Here is a 9820-nt window from a genome sequence, read left to right on the forward strand (position 1 = left end):
TTTCCCACTCAATACCTGTCCATCACGGCGTCATGGTTCTGCTCTGTTAGGCGAAGTCGGGTAGATCTTATCCTCTTGCCAAACTGAAATAACAGGGAGGCAGGTGGGAAGGGATCTTGCTCAGGGGTGAGGTTGGAGGGGTCCATCAGCCCCCTGAGGACTCTCCAGAGGAGGGGGACGAGCCCAGGAGAAAGGCGTGTCAGGCAGAAGGAGGGCAGTGCTGGTCAGGGGGCCAGAGTGGGCCGCACAGTCGTCAGGGTGCGGAGGGAGGCCTAGAGGAAGCATTAGCCCCAGGGGTCCCACGTCCCGGCTGAGCGTCGATGATGCAGACTGCTTCTTTCTTCAAGGCCCCTCCCTAACCCCAGATGGGGAAAGGGGAGGTGGGAAGGAGGGTTTTTAAAAATCCGGAATAGGGGCTTCCCTGGTGGCGCAGCGGTTGAGGGTCCGCCTGCCGATGCAGGGGACGTGGGTTCGTGCCCCGGTCCGGGAGGATCCCACATGCCGCGGAGCGGCTGAACCCGTGAGCCGTGGCCGCTGGGCCTGTGCATCCGGAGCCTGTGCTCCGTGGCGGGAGAGGCCGCAGCGGTGAGAGGCCTGCGTACCACAAAAAAAAAAAAAAAAAATCCGGAGTACAGTCATTTGCCTTATCAAATAGATGTAGCTAATATTCCCTAAGACTGCACACAGTGTCTGCGACACATATACGGAGAAGGTGAAAGTACACCTCCCCAGAGAACGGACACTCAGTGGTGTGTCACATCATGGTGAATCGGTAAATAATCCAGGCTTTTTTTATTTTGCACGGTGCCAAACTGGGGTCTCAAGTTTGAAAATGTGTCAGATCTGACATGAGCCACATTCTCAACTATAACACTTTTGAACTCATGGGAGCTAAACAATTCCAGAAAGAATAATTAAATTTCTAATTTTAATTCCCACAGGACTAGTAACTGCATTTCACAAACACGCGTGGAGAGCCTGTTCTGAACACGGGGCCACAGCACAGCCTTCTCCTCGCAGCCTCATGGTCAGAAGGAGGGATGCTGACCACACAATCCATTTCTAATTATAAATCCTTCTTAAAATGCTCTGTATTCTCCTCAGCTTGAGAAATGGATACAAATATTTTTAAGAGACGCCTAATTTTCCCTAGTTGCTCTCTCCCAGCAATGAATGGGGCTTTCTTTCCCCTGATTAGTCAGCACTTGGAGAGAAGGAGGGAATTACTGGGCACAGAATCATGGACTTGAATGAGACATCAGAGGTCAGGCAGCTATCTGTCTCCACCTCACCTGTGAAACAGAGGACTAGAAAGGTGTCAAAGGTGGGGACCTGGGCCAGAGGCTGGGAGTCTCCCCCAGCAGGCCCAGCCCGGCCTTCAGCCCACAGGGGCCACACACAGATGCTCCCTCATGGCCATGGCCACGGCCACATTTCCTGCCTGGACCTCCGGTCACCCCACGGACTAGTACAGGCAGACCTCCTTTCATTGCACTTTGCTTCACTGCGCTTCGCAGATGCTGCATTTTTTACAACCTGAAGGTTTGTGGCAACCCTGCATTGTCAGACGATGGTTAGCATTTTTTAGCCACAAAGTATTTTTAAATTAAGGTATATGTATTTTTTAGACATAATGCTATTGCACACTTAATAGACTACAGGATGGTGTAAACATAACTTTTATATGCACTGGGGAACCAAAAAAATTCATGTGACTCGCTTTATTGTGGTGTCTGCAACCTCCACTGTAGCTCCTAATTTAAATGCAGCAACACAGCATCTTCTAACAAACCCCTAACATGAAGCAGTGGAATTTCTTGCCTGTATCACCCCTCCCAAGCCCGAGAAGCCTTACACGATAATGTGATAATGCATTTCTGAACACAGTGCCATCCAGACTGTTCATGGGGTAAGTGAACTTGGGTGGAAGAAACCTTAGGAAACGCTGTCAGCCTCGGCCAGTTAGGGCAGATGACCCTGGGGAGATGGAGGCTGACTGCACACGGCATGCCTGACAACCGGAGTCCGCCAGCCACTTCGAACTAGGGGGCCCTTAGGGCCCAGTTCACAGCACCTCAGACCAGACAGACTGTACAAACAGAATAATCAAGAGACGTGGATACAAAGTGCAACCCATTCCTGCAAGTCCAGGCCACAGGCTTCCAAGAGATCCAGTGCGACCTTTCAATTTGCCTACCAAAAACTGCGTAGCCACGGTACCATATGAAACAGTCAGCCACAGAGATTTCACATGACCTAATAAGTGACGGGGCTTGCAAAAGAGCCACTTCCTCCCGTGGGGCCTGCGACGTCCCTCAGGAGGCACAGAGACTTCTCTGCCCTACACCACATTTAACACCGATGACAAGGGATGCCCCTTGGTCTCACCTGCTCCAAGAACAGCAGCAGGCCCTGCCAGGGGGCTCGTTCAGGGTGGGGAGAGTGGTGTGGACACCAGGCCGACCAACACCTCCCTCAAGGGTAAATGCCAAGACCGCCCATGCTGGCGGGGCCTCAGGCCACAGTCACTGACCCTCACTGACATGGGACTGGCAAGACCCCACCTCTGGAATCCTTTTCTCTTTCCTCTCCTTCACCCCCCTAGTTTTCCATGTAAAAGACTAATCTTTCATCAGCTCCAAGAGTAAGAAAGTGTGTTCTGTAACGATCCATCCGATGAGCCCTGGGGGGCCTGCTATTCACATGCCCAGCAGCACCCCAGAGGTAGGAGATGCAGCCCAATTCTCAGGGGGTCTGGCGTCTACTCTGACTTGGAGGAACTTCCTTTAGCCTGTTTTAACAGAACTGGCTGACAAATCCAGATAAACAACAAGAATCACTAGGCCAAAGAAGGCCCTCCATCCTTCTTACCCATGCCTCCTTCTTCCTCAACAAAAAAAGTTAAAGCAAGTTCACTGAAGCTAGGACTTGAATCAAGTGCAAACTGTAAAACCATCAACTAAGAAAACTAAGGGAGAGAAACGGGCTCGCGGTAAGTGAGGTGGGCACACTCTGCCTCCAGTTCCTTTTATTGGAACGACTGATCTCTTTAGAATTGAAGGACTCACTGCACACTCTCTCACCTGCTCCTCCCCCCAAACCTACGCGAAGCCAGAGCAGAGCTTCTCCTCTTGGGAGGCCACCTGGGACTGCGCCCAGGGTCACACAGCTGTTCACCCCGTCCAAGTTGGCTGGCAACTTGTCCATTTTTTTTTTTTTTTCTGTTCAGGGATGATTCTTTCAAGAGACAGCATGATATTATTTAAAAGATTGGTAAAACATACTCCAATGAATACATTTTAAAAAGAAAAAATGTGCAACTAGAGATTATCATACTAAGTGAAGTAAGTCAGAAAGACAAATACCATATGATTATCCCTTATACATGGAATCTAAGATATGACACAAATGAACCTATCTATGAAACAGAAATGGAATCACGTACATAGAGAACAGGCTGGTGGTTGCCAAGGGGGAGGGTTGGGGGAGGGATGGAGTGGGAGGTTGGGTTAGCAGATGCAAACTATTATATATAGAATGGATAAACAACAAGGTTCTACTGTATAGCACAGGGAACTATATTCAATATCCTATGATAAACCATAATGGAAAAGAATATTAAAAAAGAATGTATATATATACATATATATATGTATAATTGAATCACTTTGCTGTACAGCAGTAATTAACACAACATTGTAAATCAATTATACTTCAATTAAAAAAATAAAAAGTGAACGATACATACCTTGGATGTTCAACAATTTTTTTTAAAGGCATGAAAAACTACACATGCAAATGTGTTGCCCCATATTTCAATAATACACATATTCTCCAAGCTTCAAATAATCATTACAGGAACTGTGGGGAAATGGAATGGAACGTGGTCTTTGGACACCCAATATGAATAGGTACTGACTCAGTCTTGGGATGTGGGGTGGCCTTCAGGGCAGGAGGCACATCACATCCCAGGACACAGTCCATCATGTGGTCTCTTCCACAGTGCAGACATGCCAGGCCAGCTCCAAGCTTCCTATAATATCCAGGGGAGGGGGACTTCCTTGGTGGTCCAGTGGGTAAAACTCTGTGCTCCCAATGCAGGGGGCCCGGTTTCGATCCCCGGTTGGGGATCCTGCAGGCATGCCGCAACTAAGAGTCCATATGCCGCAACTAAGAAGACCGCGTGCCACTACTAAAAAAGAGCCTGCATGCCGCAACAAAGATCCCGCGTGCCGCAACTAAGACCCGGCACACAATAAATAAATAAATAAATAAATAAATATTTAAAAAAATATCCAGGGGAGCCCCATGTCATAGACAATTTTAAAATGGAACCACAGAGATAATCTGGGTAAATCACGGGTGCGTCAGCCCCAGTGGCAGCAAAGCTGGAGTCTTCACAGCGGTAGCAGGGCTCAAGGTGGCAGGGGCAGCACCAGGACATCCACTCCTAAACTCACCTCAGTAACGGAGAAACTGAATCTCACAGAGGCATGGGTTGGTGGTCTGTTCACACCCATCCCTAGCATCATGTGAAACTCTGCTGATCTAATAAAACAATTGAATGAAACACTGAGCAGAAAAGAAAATGAATTTCAGCGTTCTCCTTTTAAATTTCCTAAAAGTTAAGACTGCATCTTATGCATGCATATTCACTCAGACATCAAATATCCATCACACTTATAAGGAAAACTATGGAAGAATAAACTAAGCTCAAACAGATAGTTCCTTGCAAGGAGAAACTCAAGATCTTTCAAACCCAGAAAATGAATTTACTTTAGACTTATCTACTTAAAGCAAGAGAGATGTATTTAGAACTTGCATTAGCATGAATGTACATTTGACTTCTCAGAATGTGAGATGGTGGATAGCAGAAATCTAATAGCAAGCACTAGGAGTTTGTGGGATCCTGCAATTTTACTAGATAAGGCCTTGGAGACACGGGAGGTTAACTTTCTCCTTTTCTCATGAGCAGCCTAGAGCATGACGGTGCCATGCCTCGTCCAGGGTGGCTGGCTGTGGCCGATGCAGGAGGAAATGCAGGGTCAACTCCCTCTTAATCCCAGTCTTTACCAGAGCCCTCCCTCCCACCATGAGATACTGTGTCTAAACCAGCCAGCTAAACACACCTCGACAACATGGGCAGGTAATACAGCAGCATCAGCCTGTGTCTCATTTTCAGAATTTGAAAGACTTGTTTTCAACCCATATACCCATTCTGTTACTATGAATGGTAAGGAACTCCATCCCCAAAGAGTAGAGAAGGCAGTTCCTTCCTGGCCTGCTCTGTCACACCTGTCACATCTGTGTTAATGTCATCTTTTTCTTGGTCTGACACACAGACTGCTTGGGGGATGCAGCAGTCTGCCAAGGGCAAATGAAACTCTGCTTCCAAGTTTCAAGGGTAAAATATTTTCAAATTAGATATACCATAAAAAGGAACCAGCATGTTTTGTTTCCTTTCAAATGCCTATGGATCTCAGGATTCCCTCTGAGTAGGATATTCTGTGCTCCTCCTCAGGGATGGACAGCTTCCAAAAGGATCAGGTACCACCTGTCTTTTAATTGAGTGGCACTTCCCCTGTAGCCCTTTAAAGTGCTCCAAGAGAGGCACAAAGCTGGAAAACAATTTCCATTTGCCCCTTTGAAATCAATAGTCTGATTTACATGCATTTTCAACAGAACAAGAAATACAAAGAAATATCCAGTCATAGCATTTGGACAGTTGTCTAGTAGAAGACTTATTCCCTTCAAGGTGTGATCTCTCCCTTCAGCATCTGGGCTCCACAAGGAACCTGGGGAGGACACCATAACTAGACCCCTTGATGGTCATCCAAGCCCTGGGACACACACACCTCGCCCTCACCTTGGCAAGACAACCCTCCCCGCATGAGCTCGCCTCTCTAGACTCACTAGGAACTTTCTGATGAATAACATGGCACACACTTAAAATCAGATTAAGCACATTTAAGTGAAAAGCACAGTTGCCTCTTTTCTCCCGTTTTCATTTTCTTCAGGTAAAGACACACAGAGGGATTAAACATTTGCATTTCTCCATCAGAGAAACCCTGAGGCCAATAACCCTCGCAAGGCAGGCAAATAAACCCCCTGGGAGGTGCCACTGACAGAGTCCTGCGGTTTAAGTCAGTAGCTGTCAAACCCCAAAGAAAGCACTATTGGGGGATGGTGGGCATTTCCACTGGCTATCCTGGCCGGCACTATCACGCCCTCACCAGGACCAGGATGTAGGCAGGAGTTCCATGAGGCCAAGTCGCTCCTCCCCAAGCCAACACTCTCCCTTCTGTGGTCTGAGAAGGCATTGAATCTTCTGACTAGGACCAACCATCACTCTCCAAAGACGTGGAGCCATTAAAGCAATCTCTCTGCCCCACGGAGGGAGACCCATTCTGGAAGCCATAACCTCTGGCTATTCAAAGCATGTGCTTCCTTCAGTGTCCATTCCTTGGGCGATGGGCACATGGAGACGCGGGGCACACACGCACAGACCCCCAGTTTGGGGATCCTTCATCCTTTCCCAAGGTGGCTCAGGTAGAGGACCGCCAAGATGCATTTAGCACGCCCCCTGCTGGCCCCTCGGGAGCTGACTCAGCCTTTATTCTCTGGGCCTAAAACAGGAATTAAATGACCTTAACACCCAAAGGGAACAAAAAGAAAAGCCAAGGCAATTACGGCTTCCCAGAATCAGAAAATGTGATGTTCTAACCATAAAAAGGGGATGAAGAAGCTTTAAAGTAAGGGTTTTTGAAATGTTTTAGGAAATCAGTGATTACTATCTCAAGATTTAGTGAGAACACTTGAATTTGCATTTTCACGAGTACTACAGTGAGTTAAATCAGAAACATTATAATGAATATTTTCACAGGTCTACAAGTGAAAAGGATATGTGGCCAGAGCTCATAGCTCAGAGCCTTAATAACCAATTTTCGTAGGACTGACGCTACTTCAATTACAGAAAAAATCTCGGCCAATGACTTAAGAGGTCAAGTAGCAACTGTTATGCAGCAGGGGCAAAGTCGCGGAGAAGACGAAAAGATGCACATTTGGAGACAATTCCGCTACAGGGCTTCCTGTCTCACGCAGCCTTGCCACTGTGAGTAAATCTGGCACCTTCAGGAGGTGACAGGCCATGCACACATGGCTGCTTCAGAGGGACATGCCCCTCCCCTTCTCCACAAGGGGAGAACAGACAGTTCAGCTTTTTGGTGACTTTTATGCTGTCCTCCACCAGGGCTGAGGGCCTCCACACAGGACTCAGGCTGAGACCCACACAAGGCAAGACTCCATAATGCAATGGTTTCCATCTACTGTCAGCCTGAATGCCAAGGCCTAAGGTGAAGCTCTGCTTCCCCGTTTTCTTCCCACCAATCCAGAGTTTTTGAAAGCTTATCTTCCTGACCAGACTCAAACTTTTTCATGGCCTGTGGTATTTAATTCCTTACAGACCCAATATGACCACACTAATAATTTAAGGCATGCTTCTTTGAACCAATGAGGAAGAGTCATTAATTATTAAATACACGAATGTCAATATTTTTGTCCCTTACTGAATATCCTTTTGATATGATAGGCTTAAGTAGATATACAGACTGTCTTGGGAACTTGCTTACTTCTGTTCTCATTACAGTCAGTACTAATGGAATACTCACACACACAATAAGGCTGACACGCTGCTCGAATTTAGGAGGAGAAATTTCCCCAGAACTTTGTGTGCCATACAGGTAGGTCCCAGCCTCTGCACTCTCAACCCTCTTCAGATGTTAAGCTGGCCTTCAACCTGGTGGGCCGCACAGCTGCTACGGTAAGGAAAGGCCGGCAGGGCCCCAGAGAAGCTGTCACCCCTTTCTCCAGAGCAAGCTGCTCCCAGGCCCATCCTAGTTGGGGGGAGGGGGGCAGGGAGAGGAGGTGATGGAGAGGAAGAAGACCCGCAGATTTTCCTGAAGCAATCAAGGCCCTTCAAGATCTAGGCCACACTGTCTACCTTTTCCTGAACACATCATCTGCCACCTGGAATATAATGTCTTTTAAAATTTTTCATCTCACCGCTCACTTTCAATCATAAAGATAAAGTCAGTCAATAACCACTTAAGTGTCATGCATGACTTTCCCCTGGATCCTTGTGATGTGGATGAAGTGATTCCCAGATCCGTGGGGATCTAACAAGTTTCCCTCCAGGCACTCTCGAATCTATTCATTCTCAAGTCAAGAAATAAAAATAAAAACCGTTTTCACCTGTGTAAGGCTGGTGAGTTCACAGAGCAGAGGGAAATCTATTTTGTGGCAGAGTCTCAAAAGGCTGCAAGAGCTGCACGGGAGGAGGGTGCGCTTGGGTGGTTGTGTCCAATGAAGGAAAGTTTTTGTTAATGATGACATCACTGACATCTCCCGAATTTAAAGGAGCACTTAGAGCACAGCAGATGCGATCTCCCCCCCTCCAGTGAGAAGATACCAGGGAAGGCCTCCGGGTTCACAGCCAAATTGCATTAACGGTTCGCCCGCTGTCCAGACAGACCCAGTGGAACGAGCGAGCAGCGTACCGGGCCGCGGTGGCCCACGCAGCCGGGGCAACCGGCCGGCGGCCTCACGCGCTGCTGCCGGGCCGTGCCCGGGCGTCCGCTGGCGCCCCGGGACTCCGGCGCGCCCACACGGACAGAGGGGCCGGTGTCCCCGCGCCTGTCATCACGTTCCAGTGCATATGGCTCAGGGGCCCGGAGGAGACACCGTCAGCGACCCAGCGAGAGCGCCGCGCCCTGCCCAGAGACCCGCGCCGGGCCGGAGCCGGTGGCCGCGGCGGCCGCGGGGTCCAGAGCCGAGCCCGCAATGCAGACGCGCCGGCGAGCCCCGCGCCGAGCCCGCGACCCCCGCGCCCTCGCGGCCCGGTACAGGGGCTGCCCGGCCTCTGCGCCCACCTGCCCCGCCGCAAAGCCGCGGAGGCATCCGGCGCCGCGCTGGGACTGACCGCGCACCTACCGGGACCGCGGCCCCGGCCCCACCGCCACCGGCAGCACCGCGGCCAGCGCCGTCTCACCTGCCGCGCTGTGCCGCTCCGCTCAGCCAGCCCGCAGCGCCTCAGTCACCGCTACCCGACTTCCATTTTCTCTCGCTTTAAGGAAAATCGGATCAGCTGTTTCTCGCGCTCCGGCTCCGCGGCCCCCTCCCCAGCTGCCGCTCGCGGTCCGGGGGCCTCTCCACCCCCGCCTCCTCCCGCGCTCCGCTCCGCCCCTCGCGCCCCTCCGCTCCGCCCGCGGCCGCGCGCGCCCCCTGACGTCACCGGCCGCAGCCGCGCCCCGCCCCCTCCCCTCGTGGACGTGCGCGCACCCCGCCCCCGCCCTGCCGGCCGGCTCTGAGCGCGCGTGCTCGCGGCAACCACTCGAGCAGAGACCCGGACTCCGGGAAGAGCGCGGGGCAGCTCTCGCCCGCGTCCTCTCGCCCGCGCTAGCTCTTCCAGGTGCCCCTGCTTAACCTTCCTTTGCCCGTCTGCCTGCCTCGCACTGTCTGCGCCCACCTTCATTTCTTGCTTTCTGCTCACGCTTTTTTCCTCAGCATCCCAAACTTTCTCCCACCCATCCTGTCTCGGCTCCATTGCCGAGACCTGCTTCGGGGCCAGTGCATCACATCTCATCTGAAGCTGCTCCCTTTGCCTCTTAAACCGGTTCTCTGACCTTTCCCCATTTCTTGCCTTCCTCTTAAAAGTATTTTCACACCACAACTTCGGACGGCTCCTCTCTCTGATGCCAAGGCCGGCCCACTGCCTTCTGCCCACTCTCACATCACCCTCTCGGTGTAACCACGACCCCCCTTC

At 50.6% G+C, this 9820-nt stretch overlaps 1 long non-coding RNA gene across 2 annotated transcripts in view; it reads right to left on the bottom strand.

The window, feature by feature from the left end:
- Positions 1-9229, bottom strand: part of LOC109552613 (uncharacterized) — a 253921-nt gene extending 244692 nt beyond the window's left edge. The window contains exons 1-2 of one of the 2 annotated variants that reach the window (XR_002179504.3): positions 9047-9229; positions 16-83 (exon numbers count right to left, since the gene is read on the bottom strand). This is a non-coding gene — a long non-coding RNA (uncharacterized lncRNA). The remainder of the gene's footprint in view (positions 1-15; positions 84-9046) is intronic. The other variant, XR_012330239.1, reaches the window with a different exon arrangement.
- Positions 9230-9820: the final 591 nt, after the last annotated feature.

The sequence above is a fragment of the Tursiops truncatus genome, chromosome 2 (assembly GCF_011762595.2).
Source record: "Tursiops truncatus isolate mTurTru1 chromosome 2, mTurTru1.mat.Y, whole genome shotgun sequence".
Classification (NCBI taxonomy): Eukaryota; Metazoa; Chordata; class Mammalia; order Artiodactyla; family Delphinidae; genus Tursiops; species Tursiops truncatus.